This window comes from Dromiciops gliroides, chromosome 5 (assembly GCF_019393635.1).
Source record: "Dromiciops gliroides isolate mDroGli1 chromosome 5, mDroGli1.pri, whole genome shotgun sequence".
Lineage (NCBI taxonomy): Eukaryota > Metazoa > Chordata > Mammalia > Microbiotheria > Microbiotheriidae > Dromiciops > Dromiciops gliroides.
The window spans coordinates 144,188,156-144,215,009 of record NC_057865.1 but is presented as its reverse complement, the minus strand read 5'-3'; the positions used below and the strand labels follow the sequence as shown (position 1 = coordinate 144,215,009).

Here is a 26,854-nt window from a genome sequence, read left to right as displayed (position 1 = left end):
ATCCAAAGTGCAAACATTAGGGTGCCCTCTAACAAGACATCTGTATAGATGCTCTGTAAGTCTATAAAAGATTTCTTGATAAATGTAGCAGCAGAGGTAATTCTGTTAAAAATCCTAATTGTAGGGGGCAGCTTGGTGGCGCAGTGGATAAAGCACCGGCCTTGGATTCAGGAGGACCTGAGTTCAAATCCGATCTCAGACACTTGACACTTACTAGCTGTGTGACCCTGGGCAAGTCACTTAACCCCCACTGCCCTTCAACCCCCCCCCAAACAAAAAAAAATCCTAATTGTACAACAAAACTAATTGTGTTACATGAACAGTTTCTAGATTTTTATCCTTTCTGAGTTTTTTTCTGGTATTTTATTTTCTCTTATCTCATTTATCACTTCCTGCTGTTTTAGGTATACCTGCCTCCAACAGTCCATCTAATTTCCTGCTTTAAATACATTGTGGGCTAAAACATTAGAATACTAAACTTGTTAAAACTATGTCTAGATTAAGAGTAAAGAGGTTGCAAGCAAGGGCCCAAAAAGATTTCCTATGAATAAAATGAGCAAGCTATTATAATTTGAGGACACTGTATTATCTATTTTTGCCAGTATGAGACTGCTTTTATTCAGGAATGCAGTTGAATGTTGCAACCAGCACAGCAAGTCCTAAGAAGCAAGGCATCTGGGGCTTCAACTTAATGGGACTAATGCTATGTAGTTATTGACTTAAGCTGTATGTCTCATTTCCCCTCCACCCCATCCCCTCAGAGACCTACATGATTGTTATATTAGGTATCATACCTCCAAACTGTGGGTGTTGAGGGGATAGAAAATGTTCGTTAGTTGTTGCTATATCTTTTTTTTTTTTTTTTTTGGTGAGGCAATTGGGGTTAAGTGACTTGCCCAGGGTTACACAGCTAGTAAGTGTTAAGTAAGTGTCTGAGGCTGGATTTGAACTCAGGTTCTCCTGACTCCAGGGCCAGTGCTCTATCCACTGTGCCACCTAGCTGCCCCTGTTGCTATATCTTTGAAGCAAATATTCCTGATCTGATGCAAAGTGGTTAAATGGAATGGAGGTGCTAGACACTGGCCCCTAAAAGGGAGGGAGGGGGCAGTGTATAAATGGTAGAAGCTTGAGCCAATGGCAAGCGAACCCCATAGGGGTTATAGAAAACTGTAATTGGGTGAAGATGAGAAGACTTGACCTTCAGAGAGTAGGGGCCAGAGAGTAGGGGCCATGTTACACTGTTTGTATCTAGTTGTTTGTCTGTTTCCTTTCACACACCCCCCGCCCCACACATCATTAGAAAGTGAATTTCTTGAGAGTAGGGATCATGTATTTGCCTTTATATCTCTAGCACTTAGCATTTGGTGCATTACTGGTTCCAGGACAGATTATAGTTGCCAAATAAATAAACCCCATATAAATGAGGTTTTCACTGTGCAAATATTTATCTATAGCTAAGTTAGTTCAACTTGGATAGGGCACCGTATGAAATTATTCAAAGGTAAGGTCTCATCCTGGCATCAGGCTAGAACTTCACCCAAAGCTCCACTACCAAAAAAAAAATGCTAGATAAGAAATAGTTGATTTGGAACTTATAGCATATGATCAAAAACTTGGAAAATGTCTTGCATATAGAAGGGATATGAGCAAAACTAACACACTAAAATTAAAAATAGTTTTGTAAATCAAAGTTGCCTTGTTTGGTCATCCCATATCTCTGTCATGTAACTCTTTAAATCAGATTATACTAATTTCATTAACCTCTTTTTCATCTTCTTTCAATGTTTGTTTTCTGTCAATCAAAATCATCACCTGGTACAGAGTTTGGTAACCACATAGGGGAATTTCAATCCTTTATACATGCTAATAAGTGAGGATCTCTTAAACAAGACCATTAAATGTCTCTTTTTCATGGGTATTTACCTTGTTTTTGTTTTTTTTCTCCAAAGAAGCCTATGCTTTTGAACAGATGGAACTCCTACCTACTGAAGACTAATCACTTTTTCCTAAGTACTGGTTTGTTAACTTAATTAAATATAAAGTCATGAGCCAGCAGGTTCTTAAGTCCTTGAGTAGAGAAGAATTTCTCTTCCTCATAAATAGTAACTTGAATTTTTCCTATTTTGCAATGCCAAATATTATGGCTAGAGATATTAGTCAACATTAGAATTTTGGCAAAAACATGAATACATATATAGTAAAAATTTGCTAATTTAAAATAATCTGAGTTAAAACTAGTATATTAGTGAAAAGTCTGAATAACTCTTTTTAAGGAAAGTAAGTTTTACTGCTTTCAAGTAGGCAGCTAGGACTAGGCCAGGAGTCAAGAACTGAGTTCAAATCCAACATCATACACTTACTAACCATATGACCATAGGCAAGTAAGTCATTTAGCCTCAGTCTGCTTCAGTTTTCTCAATTGCAAAATGGGGATCCTAAGAGCACTTACCCCACAAGTTTGTTTTAAGGATTAAATGAAATAATATTTGTAAAGTACTTAGCATACCAGGTATATAGAAGGCACTTATAAAGTGCTTCTCCTTCCCTTCAAGTAAATAGAATAACCAGAACTATTAGAATATATGCTCCTTTGAGGACAGTAATTATTGTTGCCTTTCTTTGTATCTCCAGTGCTTAGTACAGTGATCGACATATAGCAAGCATTTCAAAAAATGCTTACTGCCTGATCTATTAGGCTAATAGTAAATACTATGTAAACATTATGTTTATAATAGTCAATTATTAGGTAAAGGTCCTACTTCAATGAATAATTATTTTAATTAATAATGCATTGATGATCCCTGCTTATACTCCAGATTTTTAACTGAATTTTCTTCCTCTTGCATATCTCTCTCATTTGTTATTTCTACTTCTACAACATCTCTGTCATTTACTCTTCTTGCTATTCATACAACCATTGCATTTATTCAGAGCCTAATCAATGTCCCTGCCTCAAGATACTCCATTCTCTAAATCAATCTTCCAAAAATGTGATAAAGTGACTTTTCTTAAGGGTATATTTGATCGAATTACTCCCCTCCTTTATAAATTCTGGGGGCACACTGCTGTCTCTAAGATGAAATATTAACTCCTTAGGAATTTAAAGATTTTCATAACTTGACCCTAACCTAACTTTCTAATCTTATTATACACTCCCCTCCCCCACTTCCGTGTTCCACTGTCCAGCTAAATTGGCCTTCTTGTTCTTCCTTACATGTAATTTTCCCTATCTCCTGTCTCCATGCCTTTTCCCTCCCTATCCCCCATATATGAAATGAACTCTCCTCCTTAGCTTGTCTTCTCATCTTTTTTCCTTAAAGTCTTAGTTCAAACAAGACTTTTATCTACACAGTCTTTACTGATCTTTCAGGTTTGCTAGTGCCCTCTATTACTAAACTGCCTTTAAAAAATACATTTAATAACACATACATACATACATACATACATACATGTGTATATGTGTTTACATATATACTTATACACACAATATTGTCTCCTATGATAAAATGCAAATTCTGAGAACAAGAACTGTATCTTTTTTGTCTTTGTATTAGTGCCTGACACATAACAAGCTCTTTAAAAATCCATGTTGATTGATTGTCCAAGGTCACATAAGCTAGTAAGTGGCAAAACTGCATTCAACTGTGATTCTAACAACTCTGCAGGAGGCGACTTCCTCAGTCCTTCCAGCTGGTAGTGCCTTTCCGATGAGATTAATTTCCATCTAGTCTGTATATATCTTGTATTTATTTGCTAATTTATTTGCGTGTTGTCTCTGCCATTAGAACGTGAACTCCTTTTGGGTGCTAAGTGTTTTTGCCTTTCTTTTTATCCCAAGCACTTCCCACAATGCATAGTAAGCACTTACTAAATACTTGTTGCCTACCCAAGGTCTGCCTACAGAATCTTTGGCCATGTTAGCTTATTGATCGCTCAGAGTCTAGAAGGCACACTATAGTTTTTTTCACTTATCAGTCTTGTGCTTTGCAGAAAGATGAAGCTGAGGGCAGACTGGAGATAAAATCAGAACACTTAGGTCTGAGAAACTGTGTTGATTCTTACTATGTGACTTCCTTCTAACCTTATTTCCTCATCTATTTAATGGAAATAAATTTCCTCAGAAATAATACTCATTATATAGCTACCTCACAGGGTGGAAGTGAGGGAGATATTTGGGAAAATACTTTGTAAATTTCCTAGTCAGTTATTATGTTACAGACACTGTGAGAGTTCTAGGGAGACAGGGAAAACAGAGTCACTGGCCTCAAGGAGGTACAACGTGAAGGCAATTCTGCACATACAAGCTATATACAGAATAGATGAAAGGGCTTCGCAAAGGAAGGACATTGGGAAGGGGGCACAATGTGAGTAGAGACAGGAAATAGAGATAGGCTTCCTGAAGAAGGGGGGATTTGGTCCAGTTTTAAAGGCAGGGGATGCAGGACACCATAGGGAGAAGGGAGTCAGTCAATCAGTAAATAAACATTTAAGTGTCTACTATGTGCTAAGCAATAGGGATATAGCTAAGAAAAAGATATTCCTTGTCCTTAAGGACATTACAATCAAATGGGGGAAAGAAAACACACCAAAGAAAGCTGAAAAGGGATTTGTGTATGTATCTGCAGGAGGGGAGGAGGCTGGGGGGCAACTGGTAGAAAACGAATAGCTAGCCTGGGAGCCTTCTTTTAAATGGAAGCTTTGAGGGGGCGGCTAGGTGGCGCAGGGGATAAAGTACCAGCCCTGGATTCAGGAGTACCTGAGTTCAAATCCAGCCTCAGACACATGACACTTACTAGCTGTGTGACTCTGGGCAAGTCACTTAACCCCCATTGCCCCGAAAAAACAAAAACAAAACAAAACAAAACAAAAATGGAAGCTTTGGGAGGAGTTCTTGTCTCTGCTCTCTAGCCCTCCGTTTAAACGTAGAGGGTACAGAGGGCAATGACGCGGTGTGAGTGCGTGCCAAAGCTGAAGCAATCTTGAAGGTTGGTAAGTCTGCTGGTGATAAGCTTTCTTGGGGAAATGATCAGGGTGGACTCGTGGTGGGAGCACGTACCAGACGTGAAAGCCAATCACTGAAAAGATAAAGGGCTTGTCCTGGGCAAGGATCAGAGAGAATGGAGCAAGAGGAAAGATGGGAAGGGAACAGGTTGTAAAGGGCATTCAATGCCAAGTAGAGTTTTTAATCTTTGATAACAGAGAACCTTTACTGGAGGGAGATTACTGAGGAGTAGAGTAACATGGTCAAACCGGTGGGTGCTTGAAAAAATTACTTTGGCACCTGAGTGGTAGATGGATGAGACTGAGGAGAGTCTTGAGGGAAAGAGAACAATCAAAAACCTATTGTAGTTGTTTGAGCAAGAAGGGATGAGAACCTTTATCAGAGAGGTGGCTGTGTGGGCAGAGAGAAAGAGATATATAAGATGCTGACATGAAGACAGAAATAATAAGACTTGGCAACAGAATGAATATAGGGCATGAATAAAAAATGATACTGAGGTTGTGAGACTAAATTACTCAGGAATAAGGAAGTCTGGGAGAGGGGAGGTTTTGGGGAAAAGATGATAGAGTTCTATTTTGGACATGTTGTGTTTAAAATATCTACAGGATATCCAGTCCTGAATGTTCAAAAGGCAGTCGGTGGGCAGCTAGGTGGCACAGTGGATAAAGCACCAGCCCTGAATTCAGGAAGACCTGAGTTCAAATATGGCCTCAGACACTTGAAACTTACTAGCTGTGTGACCTTGGGCAAGTCATTGAACCCTCATTGCCCTGCCCCCCCCCCCAAAAAAGGCATTTGGTGATATGAAACTAGAGCTCAGGAGTGGGCTAGATATGTATATATGGAAATAATCTACATAGAGATAATAGAACCTATCAGTATTGAGATTACCAAATGAAATTACATAGATAAAGAGAGAGAAGAGAGTTCAGGAATGAGCCTTGGGAGGCCGTCCAAAGTTGGTGGATGTGATCTGGATGAAGATCCAACAAAGTAGATAGAGAAAGAGCAATTAGATAAGTAGCAACAGAACCAGGAGAAGAGGGTGATCAGCAGTGTCAAAGCTTGCAGATAGCTTAAGGATGGTGACTGAAAAAAGGCCATTAGATTTAGTAATTGAGGGATGATTTTGGAGGAATTCATTTCCATTTAATAATGAGATTAGAAACCAGACTGTAGGTGATTTTAGAAGAGGATGAGAAGACAGAAGAGGAAAGACAGATGGCTTCCTCAAGGAATTTAGCTGAGAAGGGAAAGAGAGATACATGACACTTGCTAGCAGATGTGGTCTGATCAAGTGAGGTTTTTTGTTTTTTTTTAAAAGAATGGGGTGAGATATGGGCATGTTTTCAGGTAGCAGGCAAGCAGTCAGTAGATGGGGAGAAGAGTGGAAATGATAGGGGGACAATCTTCCACAAAAGATCTCTTCATAAAAAGCAGAGACAAATGAAGAGATAATGAAAGAAAATTTTGAGTGATTCAAGATGAGGAAGAGAGGAAAAGAAAAAGCTTTCATTGGATGGCCTCTTTTTGTTTTTCAGTCAAATATGAGGCAAAGTTCTCAGATAAGAGAGTGGGGGGAGGGTGAACCATGATAATTTTGATGTCAGATGAAAAATTCAGAAAAGCCACCATGAGTGGGATAGTGAATTGATTTCTCTTACATTGTTCAGTAGTATGTAAATGGAAGTGGAGGCAAAGGATGGTGGGAGTAATACCAGGCTGGAGCCTGGCAAGACAAGATTGGTGATAGGATGAGAAGGCAAGGGACTTGAGAGAAAAGAACAGTGTGAAGTTGGACTAGTTCACCAAGATGAGCAATGGCCTGGGAAAAGCTGAAGGCAGATGCATCAGAGATCACAATGAAGGCAAAGAATAGGATTAGGAGTTGTAAGGCAAAGGGATAGGAAGAATAAGAAAAGGTTATAATCAGATGAAGAAATGTTAAAGTTCATGTACATGGACCTCGTGGGTGATGGCAAGATCAAGTGTATGACCCTCTCCATGTATGACCATCTTCAGGCTGAGGAAGAGTGGAGATATGGGCCATGGGTTGAGGAATCGAGTATTTGAAGGCAAATTAATACACACATACATATAGAAGTGTCATAGCATAAGGGCGGAAGTTGGGATGGAGAGAAACAATGTAAGTCAGGCAATGAATTCACTAGAAAAGGAAGAAGATTATCCTAGAGGTCAGTAGATAATGGCCACCAGGATTTGGATTTGGTGATCAATTTAGTGTGAAACTCAATGGAGAAGTTGCTGAGTGATGGTGGTAGGAAAGTGTCTAGGAGTAGCAGTGGGGAGCAAGGAGTATTCAATGACTCCACCATAAAACAGAGGCAGTATGAATGAAAATACAAACTGACCTAGGAAAGGGTGGCCAAGGATGTGATGACATGCAGAGGGAGAAAAGCCTCAGTGAGAGCCGGAAGATAGAAGGAATAATAAAGGTTTGAGATGAAAGCAGGTTCTTCTCATAGTAGCAAAAGCTGGAAACTAAGAGGTTGTCCATATCTCAGGTAAAAGCTAAACAAATTATGACATTAATATGAGAGATGACAAAATAGACGGTTTCAGAGAAAACTGAGAAGACCATCACTAATGAATACAGAGAAGTGAACAGAGGTAGGAAAAGTATATGACAACTTTGAAAGACTTGAGAATTCTGATCAATGCAATGATAAAGCTGAAGCATGATTCATTATAATGGGATGGATTTAAAATGCAGTGAGACACACATCTTTGGACATGACCAATAAAGGAATTTATTTTGCTTGAGTATGCATATTTGTTATGAGGATTTTCTTTAAAGGAAGTGAATGCTTATTAAGAAGAAAAAATAATTACGTTAGATAAATAAGATGAAGGCAATTTTGTTAATTAGGAAGCAGGCATTCCAGAGCGTGTAAAGGAAAGGATGGGCAGATCTTAATTCTTCCATCCCACTTTAGTCACACACAAAGATGGTAATACTCTTGATCTTACCATGATCATGCATTCTGAAATCCTCTTATCTGACCATAATCTATTACCCTTCCTCCTCTCCCTTGGCCTTCCCTTGCCAAACCCTACTCTTCATCCAATCCATTGTGACCTCCAATCCTTTGATCCCTTAATTCTTTCCCAAGCTATCTCCCCTGCAACTGCTACTCTCCTTTTTACCCTATCTTGAGCCCTTGATGAACCATTTCAACAGTACTCCTCTTGGTCCCTGGACCCCTTTTATTTCCAAATGTGCTCTGCCAAATTTAAGCCTTGGATCACTTCCATCATATATAGCCTTTGCTTCTAAACGTGTGCCGCTGATGGAAGGTAAAGGAATTCATGCAACCATTCTAAATGGGTCCACTACAAACATATGTTAGACAACTTCAACCTGCTAGGCAATCCTATTAAACTTCATTTATCAACTTACTGCCCCCCGAGGGGCTCTTCCAAACTTTTTCATCCCTCCTCAAACATCCCATAGCTCCCTTCCCCTTCTCCCTAAGCTGAGAACTGTGCCTCATGGGGGGGGTGGGGGTGCAATGAAGGTTAAGTGACTTGCCCAGGGTCACACAGCTAGTAAGTGTCAAGTGTCTGAGGCCGGACTTGAACTCAGGTCCTCCTAACTCCAGGGCTGGTGCTTTATTCACTGCACCACCTAGCTGCCCCCTTGCCTCATTTTTACCTCAAAAAGCTGAGGCCATTTGCCATGAGTTTCCTTTTCTCTTCTCTTTCTCATATGACTCAGATGCCTTTTGCCATCATCTCCACCTTCACTGCTGTCTCGCTCCTTACCAAGGCAAGCCCTCTACCTGAACAAATGATCATATTCCGTCCCATCCCCTCCGGTAGATTATCTCTATTCTATCGTTTATTTTCAATCTTTCCCTGGCTCCTGCTCTTAGTACCTACAAACACATTCATCTCTTCCTCAAAAAACCTTCATTTGATCTTTCCATACCTGCTAGCCAACTATTATCCTACATTTCTTCTGCCGTTTGGCTAAACTGCTGGAAAAAGTATCTACAAGAAGTACCTCCACTTTCCTCTTGTAACCTCTTACAGCGGCTTATCATTCCACTAAAACTGCTCTCTTCAAAGTTACCAATGATTTTTAATAGCTAAACCAGGTAGACTTTTCTTAATCCTTATTTACCGTGACCTCTCTGCAGCCTTTGAAACTCAATCATCCTCTTCGCCTTGATATTCTTTTCTCTCTAGGTTTTTGGGGCATCACTCTCTTTTGGTTCTCCTCCCTATCAGACTGCTCCTTCTCAGACTCCTTTGCTAGATCGTCATCCAGATCAAGGCTTCTAACCAAAGTAATCTCACAGATTTTCTTCAAGGCCTTCTCTTCTCCCCTCCGTATTATGTCACTTGATGAAGTCATCAGGTTCCATAGATTTCATTATCATTTCTATGCTGATGATTCTCAGATATATCCATCTTGCCCTAACTTCTCTGCAGATCTCCAGTCTTGCATCTCCAATTACCTATTAGACACCTTAAACTGGATATCCAGTGGGTATCTTAAACTCAACACAGAATGTCCCAAACTGAACTCATTATCCTTTCCCACCTAAACCCTCCTCACCTCCTAACTTCTCTACCACTGTAGAGGAAAACAGCATCCTCCTAGTTCCTTAGGATAGCAAATAGAGGAATACCCCATGAAAGGCACTGAAGCCAGAGACAGAACGTTGTGCACAGTTTTTAGGTTGTAGTAGAATGCTGATCTGTGCTGTCTCTCCTGGGAAATGATAGGACTCAGTTTTTGGACAGGGTAAGCTCTAGTTCTCTGTTTTGAGGATACATTAGACCTGAAAGTGAAAGGGACTAGCAGCTCTGTCACTACTTTAGCTTATGCTTGGTCCAGAAATACTCTAAGTTCCGTTGATTGGTTCCAACCAGAAGCAGATGCGACGCCTGCTTCCAAATAGAGCTGTCAGTTCTGGAATGTGGCTTTCATCACTCTCTTTTCCCAGATGGCATAATTGTGTTTGGCAGGGTTTTGCTTCTGAGAGTAGGAGGCACCAAGTTGCAATGTGCTTACCACTGTGGCAGGCTGGTTTAGGATGTCCACCTCCATGTAAAGGACAAGACAGAACGAAATATCTTAGTCATTATAATTTGCTGGAAATTGGTAAACTCCTGATAAATCTTACTTTAAGGCCTATACTTTGGGTATAGCCTGGGCCTCTTTCGAGGCTCTCTTCTTATTCTTTCTACCCATTCTCTCAGTGATCTCAACATCTTTCCTTCAAAATTTACATGTCTAGCTCTCATTTCCCTCCTGACCTCTAGTCCTATATTGCCTGCTAGACATAGGCACTTGAATATTTCATCAGTGTCTCAAACTCAATCTGTTCCCCAAAAAACTTCATTATGCTCCCCATAAAATTATCCATTTTTCTTACATATTCTTGTTGAGGGGACCACCCACCATTTTTCTAATGACCCAAGAGCAAAACCTTGGAGTCCGCCTCAAATCTTCATTCTCCCTTTTCCTCTATATCCAATCCTATCTCTACACCATCTCCTGCATCTCTCTTCACTCACATAGGAATCACCCTAAACCAGGCCTTCATCATGACCCACCCTAGGCTGTGGAAACAGCTTGTTAATTGGTTTCCTTGTCTCTAGCCTCTGATATCTTTCATCTATCCTCCGCATAGAGGCCATATCGATATGCTTAAAGCATGGGTTTGATCATATCACTACTTTGACCAAGAAGCTTCAATGGCTCCCTACTGCCTCTAGTACAAAATACAAACTCCACTGTTTGTTTGGCATTTAAAGTCCTTCACAGTCTGGCTCTAACCTATCTTTCCAGATTTATTTCACATGAATCCCTCTCATGCATTCTATGTTTCAGCCACATTGATGTACTTGCTGTTCTCTGTACTAAACATCACAGGCTTATTATCCTCATGATGTAATGCTTTCTTTCTTTACTGCATTCTATTGGAAACGCTACCTCCCTTCAAGGATTAGCTTAGATACCATCTTTCCTAATCCATCCAGTTGTTAGCCATATCCCCTTTCCTTAGAAACTAGTCTGAATTCATTTTCTATATAGTTTGCATTTATCTGTGCACATACTGTTTTTCCATGTAAAATGTAAATTCTTTGAGGGTCGCCATTCTTTCGTTTTCATACACCTAGAGCTTCATTTAGTACTGAAAAAAGTAGGTACTCAACTGTGGTTTAAACTGAATGCTCTGAAATTAACGACTCTGTACCAGGCATCATCTTTTATCAGAATGTCCTCAGCAAAAAACGTCATTTTCACACTACCAACATCTTTGCTCAAGTCCTTATTCTATTTTGTCTGGTCTACTGAAATAGGATCTGAACTGGATTCCCCTCTCTACACTAGCCGTCCTATGGAATAATCTTCCTAAAACCCATCTCTAATGATATCACTTCCTACCTGAAAAGTTTTCAGTGGTTCCCTATTGTCTACCAAATGATGTCCAGTTTCCTTAGCCTATCATTCAAAGCCTCCCATAATCTGACATTAACCTTCTGTGACTTCCCTAGCATGTCGTGTATGTGAAACTGGACTATAGGACTACTCATCATTACCCAAACTCATCCACTTTTCCTTGCCTTTCCTCCACTAACACAGCCACTATCCCACTAGAGGGCCCCCTGTGTCAAGTCTCTCCCCTTCCAATCTAGTCTCTATTTTTGCTGTGAAAGCAATTCTCCTTAACCACAGGCATAATTAATTATGTCTCTCCTCTGCTCAAACCCCCCACCCCCCAAAAAACCCCCAACAAATCCAACTCTAGTGGCTCCCTATTACCTTTAGGATAAAGAATAAATTCTTCTGTTTGTCATGAAAAGCCCTCATAAATCTGGTTTTGACTTATCTTTCCAACCTAATTATACATTATTCTCCATTTAACCTCTAATTTCCACTTCCCATATACTTTCTACCTCTTTCTTTGGGAAATGTAATCTAATCAACATTCCCACTATTTCTGATTGGTCTCCTAGACTCAAGTCTCTCCCCACTACAGTTCATCCTTCAATTAGCTATCAAATTGATGTTCCTAAAGCACAGGTCTGACCATGTCATCCCCCTATTAACTAAACTCGAGTGATTCCCTATTATCCCCAGATTGAAAATAAAATCTTCTGTTTGGCATTCATACCCCTTGATAACCTGGCCCTTTCTTACCTTTCCAGTTTTCTTATTTACTCCTCTCCCTGTACACACTGACACAGTAACACTGGCCTCCTCGTTTTTCCCTGAACAAGCCACTCAGTCTATCTATGCATTTTCACTGGCTGTCTCCCATATCTATAATTTTCCCACTTCTCATTTCCATCTCCTACCTCACTTCCTTTGAGACCGAGATAAAATCTGTCTTTCCTGATTATCTTGAATGCTAGGCTTCTGTTGACTCCTTCCAATTAATTTTGTAATCTCATTTGTACATAGTTGTTTATATGTTGTCATTCCCCCACCCCCATCAGATTGTGAACTGTTTGAGAAGATGGACTTGTGGAGGGGGAGGCTTTCTTTATACCCCTAATGCTTGGCATAGTGCCTTGCAGATAGTAGGTACTTAATAAATGTTTGTTGAGTTGATTCAGTTTTCCTAGATTCCTTTAAGACAGCTCAAATAATACATTTGGTAGGCTTTTCAGGATCTGTGCCACCTCCCCCCACCCTTCCCAGCAGCTGCTACTGTGAGATCTCTCTCTCTCTCTCTCTCTCTCTCTCTCTCTCTCTCTCTCTCTCTCTCTCTCTCCCCACACACACACACACACACACACACACACATATATACACATACATATACACACACACATATATATGTGTATGTGTATATATGTGTGTGTGTGTGTGTGTGTGTGTATATATATATATATATATGTAACATATAAGCTTGGACTCCTGCAGTAGCTTTTTGGTCGGTCTCCCTGCCACAAGTCTTTCCCCATTACGGTCCATCCTCCATTTGGCACAGGTCATATAACCCACTGCTCACCATCTCCCTCTTTCCTCCATTCAATAAGCTTGCTGGCTTCCCATTCATTACCTCCAGGATCAAATATAAAATCCTTAGTTTGGTTTGAAAGCCCGGTATGACCTGGCTCCTTCCTACTTTTTACACCTTCCTCCCCTTGATGTATTCTGTGACACAGTGACCTTGGCTGGCTTTGCTGTTCCTCCAACAAAACAATCCATTGGTGACTCCAGGCATTTGCAATGGTTGTTTCACATAACTGGAATGCTCTCCATCCTTATCACTGTATCCTGGTTTCTTTCAAGCCCCAAATAAAGTCTCACCTTCTGCAAGAAACCTTTTCTAGTTCTCCTTAATATCAGTGCCCCCTATTTATACTGTGAGTATGTGTGCGTATACACATATCTGTACATATTTGTTTGCAAACTGTCTGCCCCATTAGATTCTGAGTTCCTTGAGAGTAGGGGTTCTTCTTCACCTTTGTATCTTCAGTACTTAGCAGAGGACTTAAGACATGCTTAATAAATGTTGGGGATCGACGGAAGTTCCCTTTCTGTTTACAGGTTGTTTTTCCCAGTAGAATGTGAGCCTGAGCTCCAGAATTGTTTATCTTTGTATCTCTCACGCTTAGCCTATAGCAATACTTACTGACTACTGACTGCTATACAAAGTTGTAGAGAAAAGCCTTAAAACATTATGTAAATATGAGCTATTGTTTTTATTACTTTCCAATGGATTTCACTCTAATATACCTGAAAACCAGTGATTTTATCAGTGGAAATCCCTCTTCATGATTTGGAAGAGGGCTATGGAGGGCCCTGAAGTCAGTGTGGTTTGGGGACTTCTTTGAATGTATCCAGGCTGTTTTTCAGTGTTAAGTCACAGTATGTCATGGGAGTCCTACTCAAAGTCTTTTCACTTCAGGAGGACCTTCAACAACTTGGACTCTGTTTTTTTGTTTTGTTTTGTTTTGTTTTTTTAGTGAGGCAATTGGGGTTAAGTGACTTGCCTAGGGTCACACAGCTAGTAAGTGTTAAGTGTCTGAGACCGGATTTGAACTCAGGTACTCCTGACTCCAGGGCCAGTGCTCTATCCACTGTGTCACCTAGCTGCCCCCTGGACTCTGTTTTTAACAAACAGCCTTTGGAAACCCAGGACCACTGCTGTGTCTATTCAGAGTATTTCACTTTTCAGAATTTTATTCTGGAAAGTAATTAAAATATAATTAATCTATTTCTCCTCAATTAACATTGTCATCTCATGCACTCATTTATACAAATTTCTAATATGTCCATCTTTCTGGGTTTAAAAAAAAATTCCCATGAACTTATTTTCACTCTGAGAAAGGAATTAACTCCTATTTTCTCCAGCAGATTGTAATCTCAATGATTCCCCAACCCTTTACCTCTAATCTTCAACATCTTTCTGTTTGCTTCTCTACTGTCTTTAAATTTGCCTGTATCCCTTATCCTTAAACCCAACCATTTTTTCAAGCCATCATCTTCATAGTCAAACTATTTCACCTAGCTAAGAGGTAATGCTCATTCTGATAGGTAGAAAGTGGGAGTGAAAGGGAAATAAATCAACTTGAAAGAAAAAAGAGAAAGAATCATTGTATTAGTGGTAGGGAAATAATATCTAGAAGACTGTGTCATCAGGGAACAAGGAATAATATAAGGAGCTAGTCTACCATCAAATGAATATTAACATGATACTTTGTTTTAATGCTAAAAAATCACTAAGGAAAATTCCGTGGTTATCAATTGTTCAATGATTAAATGACATTTTTTAGTTTTCATGACTAATTTTGTTAGAGTGTCCTAAGGAGGTTAGATCTATCTGTACCTGCTGGGTAGAGAAAACTCTTAGCAGGAATAGTTGGATTTTCTGGCGGAAAAAAAAAAAATAGTGGAGGCAGTGACAATGATAAAATAACTTGGGAAATAGGGAGACAGAATTGCATAATAGAAAAACTAATTGATATGGAATAAGAAGACAGAATTCCTAGCTCAGGTTCTTTATATTTTTGTAACCTTAGACAATCACTTCAAAACTCTGGGCCTCAGTTTTCTTGGTGCTAAGAATAGGAACTGAACTAGACCATCTGTCAGTCATTCCCAGGAACTATAAATCTTAAGATACCATAAAAGCAAGAGGTGAGGTTCTCCTTCCCAGTAGTATCTCTACTGGAAAAAGAGAATTTAAGAAACTTTCCCATGGGGAATAATTGGTAGGTACCCAATGAGATGCTGCTGCAGAAGAGAAGGTTCTTATGTAACATGATGTACAATATGAGAAAAGGAAGAAGTAGATGGGTACTCATGCTTTTGGCCTCTTCTGCCTGGACACTGACTGCTACTCTTTTTCTAAGAACTATGTTACTCTGTGCTTGTATCAATCAACAAACATTTATTAAGCTCCTAGTATGTGTCAGGTGCATTAATCACTGATTATGGGAGCAGAGATGCCAGAAAGATAAATTAAGGAACTAAAGGCAGCTAGGATATGTTTTAAACATGATAATAATATTAGTTAGAATTTACATAGTACTTTAAGATTTTCAAAGCACTAAGCTAATCCATTGAATCCTCACAACGACCTATTATCATACCCATTTTATAGATGAGGAAACTGAGGCTCAGAGAGGATAAATGATTTACCTAAAGTTATGTAGCTAGTCAGTGTTTGAAGTGGGATCTGAACTCAGGTTTCCCCACTCTAAATTTCAACACTTTACTCCTTGCACAATATTTAGCTGCCTAAGATCCCAGGAATTTATTCTTATTATCAGTTCAGGGATCTATCTTAAGTAAGAACAGGATAGTTGTCCTGAATGGATAGAGACAAACTAATACATAGTTTGGAAGCAAGAAGCCTGTCTTGAGGTTCAGGAGGGCTGATCCATAGGAATAGTATACTCCATTTATAGGCTAAAGGATATTTAATATAACAAATGCTAATAATATATTGTTTTCCTTGAGACATACATTCGAAACACTTCTAAGTTATCTTTACCTTTCATTGCATCTCTTGGGCATCTATGAGCATATCATATTATTATTCAAATTTGATAGTTACCAAGTAATGACATTTAGGTCTACATTAAAAATTCTTTTATATTTTTCAAATACTGAACTTATGCCTTTTTACCATTTGAATATCAGAGGTGAATTCTTTCAATCATAAGCATGACACTTCTCCAAATTATTTAAAATAAGAAGGATAAAACATTTATATACAAAGCTAAATAAAACATACACTTTAGCATCTCCTAGACTTGTTGACTTCATGCATACCTACTGACCTACACTGTAGCTGAAACTTAAATGTCACTTTTATTATTGTCTCAGATGGTCTGCAATTTCATTAAATGCCATTTTACTTTCTAACAGTTCATAACATGTGACATTTAGACAAAGAACTAGATACATTTCCCTGGAAAGATCAAATAATTCTCCTTGTTGGAAAATGTCCGAAATAAGGATTCATCCTTTAAATGGATTATGCCTCTAATTTTAAAAGATCATATAATTAAAAGGTTTGAAGACCTAACAATTACAAAATACAAAATATGTGTTAACACTATAGTACCATACCATGCTGTGTGTGTGTACTTTACAGAGGCAAATGATGACTTAAAGAGCAGATAGAAATTTTGTGGGTTGATGTATCTGCATTGAGAATCACAAGCAAGATCCCAAGGCCATACCTGATACCAGATCTGTGGACATTTCTCCTCATTATTATTTCTATGAATGAAGGAAAAAACCTACAACAATTTACGTTAGTTAATACCATTAATTAATATTTATATTTATAGTGTTTTAAGGCTAACAAACAGCTTTCACAGTTATGATCTCATGAGACCCTCACAACACTGCTGTGAAGTAGGTGCCATCCTATTTTAAGAGATGAAGAAACTGAGGCTGAGAATAGTTATGTGGCCCAAGCACTGGTAACAACAAGTATGGTGGAGATGCTGGCTACTCTAGATCTAAGGATATCTGACAATACCTTTGTTATCTACCACATGTTCACCTCACCTATGCATTCAGTATCTGTAAGTGGTTCTGCAGTGACCTACGGTTTCCAAGGAAACCCTAAAAATATTTATAGGTGAGTGTGAGAAGAGGAAGAAAGTCCAGCAAAAGAAGACTTAGGATAAGTGACACTGAGAGAGAAAACAAGAAGCTAGTCAAAACAACAACTCTAGGTCCATATTGCTCTGGGGAAATCTGCAGAAGGTTTATGTTTTGAGTGTGTGATCAGTGGATTCCATTTCGATTCCCACTGATGCTAAGAGCCATAGGTCTTTTGCTCAGTCATCAATTAGAACTGAAAGGGCCTTAAGAGTTGATGACTTCTAGATCAATCCCTTCATTTCTCCCATATACTTTATATGTTAACTCCTTCATTCTATACTGTAAGAATGGAATAGCACTTCGTACAAAGTAGATACTTAATGAATGCTTATTTTATTTGATTCATATTTCAGCATCAGAGATTGTGCATAAGAGCTTTATAAAAATGAGAGGAAAATCTGAATAAAACTCATCTCAGGAGTAGATAACTTTTTCTGACAGGAAATATTTTCATGCAGAAAACAATAAATATTATTATTAAATGGTAAAAATTTGTTCTCCATAATATATATTTGTTATAATCATTTTAAGTATCGATATGTAATTATACACATTTCAGCATGAAATTCTGTTCAGTAAATGAATTATAACTCTACAAATGCTATTGGTGAGACTTTAAAAATGAAGACAGACTTAAAATTCCTGATCTCATTTTCATAGAAGGTTACCTGGGAGGCTGCTATTAATTTGTCACAGAATGAATTACATCAAGGAAGTTAATTCAAATTATTAGAGGTCAGACTTGGGAACTGAATGACAGATCCCTACTATGTCCAATTCAACTCATGTTACTGAAAGAACAAAGTTTTCTGAGCTAGATTTTCTCATTTGTATAATAGGGCTATTATAGTAATATATGTTTAAATGTTTTCAAGACATGACCATATGGCCCCAAATCACTGAGAACTGATAAAAAATGGAAATCACCATAAGCACCTCCCACCCCCACCCCACCCCTATCTCCACCTAGGAGATTGTGTGATATAAATTTTCTCTTCTGACTTAGGATTTTTTTTTACTAGAAACATAGTAATTTTAAAATGTATAAAGATCATAAAAATACCAATAGCATTCTGAAAATCTATACCTTCTCAGTAATCAAATTAAATCCAAGAATGAAATATAATTTCCTGATCTTTGTACCTGATAATGTAGAGAACATTAACTATTTTTCTATACTTTCTCCAAAATTTTTCCAAATTCCACACCTCTCTGGCAGAGTGACAGGAAGGGGTGATCAAGTATTAAGGTTTATGTAATACCTAAGATATTATTTTCTCTCTAATTTACAAGGAATATTTATGTGACCTTTAATTAGCCACAGGAGAACACACGATTACGTGTGTGGGTTTGCTTTATTAGGTAAATTGTTTCTAGAAGTCATTTCCAATGTCTAGCCACTTTTTTCTTCACAATTTTCTCTTTTGCTATATATGTCCTGTAATTTTTGAGGACCTACCAAATTATTTGCTAAAAATCCTTTTGGTTAGGAAGAAACCTTATATATAATTAACAACTCCACCTTTCTGTCCAAGCTGAAACTGCAGAGAGTTTTAAAACATAGTACTAGTTCTGGGTGGTCAAGTGACGTCCTTGGCTTCCTTGAACTATATATATTGGGATGGACAAGGCTGGCACCAAAAAGATCAGATTTGCTCTCTGTACCCTATCAATTAACCATATACTTCAATTCTTCAATGCATTGATGATTTCACTGATGATTTACACTTCTTTCTTCAGTGTAAACTGCAACCCATCTATATATTCTTGTCCAGTGTGAATCTTGTCTGTTTTTCCTATATATACTCGACTATAGGTTATAGATGCCTCTCTAGGACTTTTCATATTGTGTGGGTAGAATTGTAGCCCCTTGGCTGTCTATGTGTTAACATTAGCTTCTACTACATGTCTGTCTCACCTCCTTTTCTAATCATGTATCATCTAGATAATTTCCCTTATGCCACTTCTAATTTGTAGGTCATCACTGGAAAAGATCAATTCGATTTGTGCCTCTTATTGCCCTCTGGGTCACCTAAAATGTTGATTTGTCAGAAACTTAATCCATCAATTATTCATTTCAGATGGAAAACTAAACTATTCTTCAGTCACAGCAAGAAAAAACAAGTACAGTTTTCCTGAAATTCCTTTTTAAGTCACATTAGCTTTTCCCTTAAGAAAACAACCATTTGAATACACACTTTGCTGTCCCTGGGAAAGAGGGTGGTGTTTTAAATGTTTATTTTATAAAGTAACACTGAGTTAGAGATAGCAGGGGATCACATAGTAGATTTTAGGATGAGTTTATTTAGACTAGATATATAAGGAAAAACCTTCCTTGCAAATATTTGAAAGTGGAACAGGTTGCTTTAGGGGTAAGGAGTTCTCACTTCAAACATAAGCTAAACAACTCTTTATGGGGTAGGTTTGGGGGTATATTCTTGCTTAGGGATGGAATGGTCTACAAAGCCCCTACAGGTCTTTTCAAATCCTGAGGTTCCATGATTCTGACATTGAAATAAAGCGGTTGCAAGTAGTCTGTGTGTGTGTGTGTGTGTGTGTGTGTGTGTGTGTTCGTGTGTGTATTTTCACCAGATCTATAACTTCATCAGTTTACTTCCAGTGAGGAAATCCCCAATACTAATGCAGATAAGGAACGGCTCTGCCATTTATAATCTTAGAGAGTGTCCTTGGAGCACAGAGAGGTTCAGTTCCTTTCTCAGAGTCACAAAGCCAGGACTGTCAGAAGAAAGACTTGAATACAAACAATCTTACTGCCTCTGAGGCTGGTTCTCTAACAATTAAGCTACACCACTTCCTAAGTAGCATGCATATACATAATATCCATTAGTACATATATATGTAAGTATATACGAATATATAAAATCTATCTATCTATCTATCTGCCTGCCTGTTAGGCGGCTCAGTGGGGAGAGTGCCAGGCCTGAAGTCACAAAGACTCACCTTTGTAAGTTCAAATCTGGCCTCAGACACTTACTAGTTGTGTAACCCTGGGAAAGTCATTCAATCCAGTTTGCCTCAGCTCTTCATATGTGAGGAAAATGAGCTGGAGAAGGAAATGGAAAACCACTCCAGTATCTTTGCCAAAAAATATTCCCAAACAAATGTAGTCATAAAGAGTAAGACAAGTGAAAAACAACTGAACAACAATCTATCTATATCCCCCAAATTAGTCTTGCCTTAGGACAACTTAGACATTTCTCTAAATGGCTTATTTATATTGATACTTCAAAGGATTTGTGATCTCAAAGACTTAAGTTCTTCCAAAGATGCAATGACACCTATCGTAAACCATCCACACCTTCTTATCCTATGTGACTCCTGTTCAGGCAATGTGAAATAATGGAGAGGCTACTGGACTTGGGACTCAGAAAGACCTGGGTTCAAATCTCACTTCATATACTTTACTATCTCTGTGATCCTAGGCAAATCACTCAACCTCTCTGTGTCTCAGTTTCTTTATCTATAAAATGATAATGTTAGAATTGATGGCCTCTGTCTTTTCCAGGTCAAAATCTAAGATGCCATGATTGTACCCATAAATTCTCAGGAGTACCCTCCAGGGTGCTGAAGAACTTCTACATCTCCACTGGGGCATGCAGGAAGTTCTCCAGCTAAATGCCATTTTCACTCCATGACCAGTTCATTTTCTTTTATAGTAGTCACATCTCTTTCTTATATCTGATGGCACAGAAGCTCCTAGAAGGCTGAGACTGCTTTGTTTTTGTTTTCTTAGCCCCAGTCCCTAGCCTAGTGTCAGACACATAGATACTTAATAAATGCTTGTTGATTGACCGATTGAGCCTCAACACCACTTTCTTCTGCACAATTTTTTGCTGGCAATATACTGGTCTACTTATATGGGCCATGTGCCTTCTGGGTGACCCTGGAATTTATTTCATTTGATCTTTTTGGAGATTATGGAATCCTGTGACTCATAGTTTTGCAGTAATATCAAAAGATCAGGGATGGACCTTTGTTTCTAGCAGAAGGGTCAGTAAATACATTGCCTTATTTCCCAAAGGCAATATGGAAGTTCTGTTCAATTCTGGGCCCAGATCATTAACTCTTCATAGTGTCTGGTTGAGATATATGAAATGATAGATAAGATCTACAGACTGTCTACAGAGCTGCATGCTATAGCCTAAACAATAGGCATTCTTCATTCACTTGGTTCTTTCCTGGGTCAATATGGTCTCTATTATTTTGAGTGATTACAGATTTCATTTAGGAAGCTCTGCAGCATCTCAGCATTTGGTACAATCTGGATCAAGCCATCTGCAAAGGGGGCATCTACTGGATGCCACTATCTTAAAGGAATTTCTTTTTCTTTTTTATTTTGGTATGGACATATTCCATTAACAGTAAGGAACACTTTGGTGAGGATGTGATTTCCTGTCTTATGCCTTGTTAGATATTAATAATCAGAAGATTGAATAAAAACCTTTCTTGCCCTCATGTCTTTCAAGAAGTTTGTATAGTTTTGACATATACATAAGAGACAATTTGTTGAAGGAGAACATTTAGAGCTACATTTCTCTTTATTGGATCAAAAGCTTTTTTGAAGTCAATAAGTAATAAATACAATGAGGCCTTGCATCCTATCAGTTATGTAATATTAAATATGTAATCTGCTATAGGATATCATATGCAAAAGCTAGCCTCTTTGCTTCTCAAAACTTTATCAAGGAAATCCTAAGTGTTTGTTAGATTATTCTTATAATAATTTTGTAGAAATGGAAAAAAGGAGGCAAATGGATCAGTAATTATTGATTTTTTGGTCATTTTCCTTTTTTTGGTGATAAGAGCTGAGATTTTTAATCTTGATGTCATCTCCTCTTTCAGCTATTTTGAGAACTGATGAATGATTTCTCAATGCCCTCATAATTGTATACAGCATAGACTTCTTTGTTTACATGGCCTATTCTAGCTGCTTGGCACATCTTTTTTTTTTTCTTCAGTGTCATTTCAAGTTCTTCATACGGGCACACTTGGAACTATGATATCAGAGTGGTGTCTCGACCATCATGGATGGAGAAAAGAGTTTGTAATAAAAATGCATAGAGATTTTTCACATCTTTCATCTCTTAGTTTCCCTTCCTCCTGTTTCTCCTTAAATGTGCTAGGTTTCTCTACCAGTTTTCTAGACACTTGTTTTTCCTTCTATTGCTTCTCACTCCTTAATGAGCTGATACAGCATATCATCTTCCACCATCACCCTCTGTAATATTTTACAAGTAAATTTACATTATAAATTAGTATTATCCTTGGCTGCAATCTCTCTCTGCTTTGGAAAGGAGATCAAATATCTGCTGGCTGAGGAAGTTTCTAGGAATTTTGTTCTCCTCCTTGTGGTAAATAATTTATAATGGCTGAACTACTCATAGGAAATGAGAATACTTAACACCAATAGCTGTTCTTTTAACATGTTCATTTGGGGAACATTGAGAACTTACCCCCCGCCCAGATCAGGTTGAAATCATCTCTGTGTAATTTAAATTTCTAAATGTGGGTTCTAATCTGTCCCCCCAGTTTTGGGGGGGAAACTGACTAAAATCACTGATAAACAAGTTTCGGTTTTTTTAAGGGTTTATTGAAAGATAGTAAAAGAAAGAAAAAGATTGAGAACAGATTTCTTATAGCCTGAAATCCTCGCCTTCCTAAACTCCCCTGGTGAAGTTCCCTGCCGCCACATTTAGCTTTCCTCCCTCCGAAGCATACCTTTACACTGGCAACAGAGTAGTAAAGTACATGTTGATTTAATTTACAGTCTAAAGTTTTGCACAGAATTATTCTCTCTTCATACTTTATAACAGATGTTGGCACATAAGCTGCAATTATTTTCATGTTGATCTTTTTCCAAAGCTTAGCATAAGCCCTGGAATGTAAGATGATCAAATGTCAATAATTTTACTAGTTGTGTTTGTGCACATGATGAAACCAATTCCACCAACTCCTTTATTTGCCTCTTCAAGGAGAACCTGTGAGCCATCCTTCTATTTAGCTCCAACTTCCTTTTGATTTCTGGTTGCATTTATAGTAAGAAAGTCATTATTGATGGGATTGATTTCTTCCATCAGTTTTTCCACTAATGTGCCAGTGGAAAAGAATTTCACATTGAAAGTATCCATAGCTAAGTCACTCTCTTTTAGGTGGCCTAGAACTTCTGGTATTCTTAGTGCTATTTGTCCCCTTTTCTGGTGCTGTGCTAACATGTAGACAAAATGCTTAGGCAACTTTCGCAGTTATTAATGAAAATTCTCCTGCAGTTGGGCCCAGTAGGAGCCCCAAGGACTCGGAGCTAACATTAAGATAATTTGGATCCTCTCCACTCTCCTCTTTAAAGTTTATGGGACACTTATTTTTATCAGGGTCATCAGAAGAAAAAAAAGCAGAGAATGGAAAAATTATTGTATCAGGAATATTAACAGAATAAACATTCACATGATACCACAATTTTAATTAGTCTACTAAAAAATTAAAGGTTCAAACAAGAAAACAAAAACAATGCCTTGCACATCTTAGGTACTGAGTAAATGTTTGTTGAATTATATCATTATGGGTATCTGGAAAACTATGGATAGTGTCTACTTGTATGGCTTTGGACAAGATACTTAAAAATTTGTCTCAGTTTCCTGATTTGTAATATAAAGAAAGTAGATAATATGGCCTCCTTACCTCTCAAATCTCTTCTAGTTCTAGATCCTACACTCCTATGTTGTATATGCTATAAAAATTATTTCTCTGCAGAAAATTTGGAGTCTTATCAGTAATAGACTTTTTCTGAATTGCATAATCTATCCTTGGAATTCAATATTCCAGAAAGTTCTAAATTTCAAATAACTTCTATATGAAAATCTATTTAGAATTCTAGAAATCTGATCATACCTACACTGCAGGTTTTGATATTCTCAAGCCATCCTTTTAGAAAGATGACCTTTTTTTTTTTTTCCTTGGCCTCTTTGTCTGGAATCATGGTCAGGATAGAAGAAAAGAAGAAGCTACTATCTGTTCCAAAACCCCTTTAGAAAAGGCAAAGGGCCTTTGAAGTACTGAAGGCCAAATGCTTGAAGAAGGTGGCTATAAAAGAGGTTTGGAAGATATGGAGAAAGAGTAAGTGTAAAAGAACTAATGCCTATCATACAGAACACAGATAGATGTACAGACGTGAAATGCACCCAGAGATAATAACAAGAAAAGCTGGCAACTACTACACACCTAGTGAACCCCAAAATAGCTGAGATCAGAATTAAGAGGTATCAATGGTGTTAGCCCAAAGTTCTGTAAAGGACAGGACTTAACATACTTAGAATTGTGGAGCCACACAATGGGGTTAACCAAACCTGAAGTCTGTGAATGACTTGATATCTAAATATAGTATATGGAAACATCAAGAAAAGAGGATTGACCTGACTGATAATGTCCTTATTGCAAAATCTCTCAGTAAATACAGAATTATCTTTATGGAGCACCTGATCAATGAAAACTATACTGTTGGCAAGTAGTTCAAAGTTTCCTGTGGCCCCTCAAATCTTCTCTGCAGGGGGAAATGAAAAAAAAAAAAAACCCAACACATTTTGTGGAAGGTGGAGATGCTAGTAACAGAGAATACCAGAACAGTGAGAATGTTAGAAGAATGAGCTAAAAGTCTCTACCACAATTATTAATAAAAATCCTGTGATTAAAAAAAAAAGAATAGCTTTCTTTAAAATTCTAGCATTCCTTTATCTCTGTAGCTGATTTGCAGCCTTCCATTACCTTCTTCCATTTGTCATTTTAATTGTGTGAATCTGAGGGTTGAATATTTTACTTGTAAACAAAATGTTCTGTACAGTGATTATTTATCACATCAACTGTCAATTAAGCTCTTCTCATTAAAGATGGTGTCAATGCCTCTATTTAGAATTTTTCATCAATAAATATATATAATGTTTGGCTTTTTAGAATGTTTTGGTGAAACTGAAAGAATAAGAAAATGCAAAGATTATAGGAACAAAACATATTTAATATAAAACAATGATGAGTAGCACAGAAATGTTTATTAATAGCCAACAGAATGTCATTATCATTGAATGTTGATCTAAAATGTTCCCTTAATTCATCATTCAAAAAAAAGTAAATTTTTTAGAAAAAGTTATGATTTACTTATTCGGTGTTATCTAGCATTTTTACACATGCAGAAGAAATCTAAAAGAATTTAATTTTAAAATTCTGGATATTTTTCCTAAGTTTTTGTCCATACTAAAAGAGGCCTATTAGAAATTCTATAATAGTTCTATATATGTGTAACTATCATTATGTGACCTTGTGGTAAGCCATAGCCATTTACATGCACATCACTTAAATCTGAACAGACTCTATGCATCATTAGATTAAATTTCAAGGGCTAAGTCCTTAGGCTGTGAAACAGATAAGATTACAAACTACAATGGAGGTAGGAGATGCTATTGACTTATAATCTCTGTCACAGAGCATAAAGGTTTCTTTGCTTCACATATGAACAAAAGGTTTTGCACTGGGAAAGTGATCACTGGCATCCCCATGCGTGTGCAAAAAACATCCAGTGTTTGCTGTCAGTGACTGCTGTGAGTTATTCATACCATCCAAACACTTGGGCTGAGGAAAGCTGCAGGAAAGCTCTTCTGAGACAAACTAAAGGTGCCAATTTAAATAAATATTCCATGAAGTATTAAAATATTTTTCTAAGATTGGAATGCCAGTGAATTGCTTTTATCAGTATTATAACATTAGCAACAGATGCCACAACTCAAAAATCATATTAAACTTCCTTCTGTAAATATAATGGGGTCTTACTACAATGCAGCTAGTAGGTTATCTGTACTGTGGAATCACCTTTATGGTAAGATTTTCTCATATGAAGATCCTTCTAGTACCTCTAGTAACCAAAACTTTGTTAGGTATCATATTTAAATTCATCTATAGTAACTAGTTTTTATAGCAAGACTCCGGTACGCAAAATTTGAGGGAAAAATAAACTATGTAAAAGCTTCCAAGTAAACTCTGACTGCCTCTGTGATAAGTTTTCAATGGGAAAAATGCATTAGAGGTTTTAATAATAATAATAGGGGGCAAGTAGGTGGTGCAGTGGATAAAGCACCGGCCCTGGATTCAAGAGGACCTGAGTTCAAATTTGACCTCAGACACTTGACACCAGCTGTGTGACCTTGGGCAAGTCATTTAACCCTCACTGCCCCGCCCCCCAAAAAACATCATCATAACAGTGATAAAGCTGGGGTGAGGGTTGGTTTGTTTTTCGTTTTGTTTTGGTTATTTTTTTGGTTTTTTGTTTGCAGGGCAATGAAGGTTAAGTGACTTGTCCAGCGTCACACAGCTAGTACATGTTAAGTGTCTGAGGCTGGATTTGAATTCAGGTCCTCCTGAATCCAGAGCCAGTGCTTTATCCACTGTGCCACCTAGTTGCCCCCTGTGGTGAGGTATTTACTAAACCACTGGCAACCCAATTTATTTACTGATAGTCAAACAATGAATCATACAATCTTAAAGCTGAAACTAAAGATCATTCATTTCAATTAAATAAGCATTTTCTAAGTACATACACATGCACATAGCACCTGGATAGTCATTGAGGATACAAAGACAAAAGTGAAAAAGGATCTGTTCTCAAAGTGCATATATTCTGCTGGGGAATACAATAGTTACACAGATGATAAACAGTCAGAACAAAAATTGATAAA

The 26,854-nt window shown here is 37.8% G+C and overlaps 1 protein-coding gene and 1 pseudogene across 2 annotated transcripts in view; one reads left to right on the top strand and one right to left on the bottom strand.

The window, feature by feature from the left end:
- The window catches only part of COG5 (component of oligomeric golgi complex 5), a 349,622-nt gene that overhangs the window by 52,499 nt on the left and 270,269 nt on the right, over positions 1 to 26,854 (bottom strand). The window lies entirely within an intron of this gene.
- On the top strand, positions 24,110 to 24,783 carry LOC122727944 (annotated as a pseudogene).